Source organism: Colobus angolensis, unplaced genomic scaffold (assembly GCF_000951035.1).
Source record: "Colobus angolensis palliatus isolate OR3802 unplaced genomic scaffold, Cang.pa_1.0 Scaffold17, whole genome shotgun sequence".
NCBI lineage: Eukaryota > Metazoa > Chordata > Mammalia > Primates > Cercopithecidae > Colobus > Colobus angolensis.
In genome coordinates, this window is record NW_012114821.1 from 988,751 (window position 1) to 989,104 (window position 354).

Genomic DNA, 354 nt, shown 5'->3' on the forward strand with positions numbered 1-354 from the left:
CATTTGCAAAGCAAGAATGCGCAGACTCGGCTTTCGCTCGGCCCCGCCCCCGGGCGCTCCTGGGCCACCGCCTCTGTTGAGCGCCAGCGCGGCCTCCACTGCGCAGGCGCGGCCTTCAAGCTCGTGACAGCTACGCCAGTCGTCCCCGTGCCCCCGTCGGACGCCCGCAGCCCGGAGCGCGGCAGTAGGTCCCCGCCCCCGAGCGATCTCTGCACTTATTGGTCAGGTGCACGTCTCTCACGCTCGCTCCACCCCGCCCACCTTCATTTGCAAAGCAAGAATGCGCAGACTCGGCTTTCGCTCGGCCCCGCCCCCGGGCGCTCCTGGGCCACCGCCTCTGTTGAGCGCCAGCGC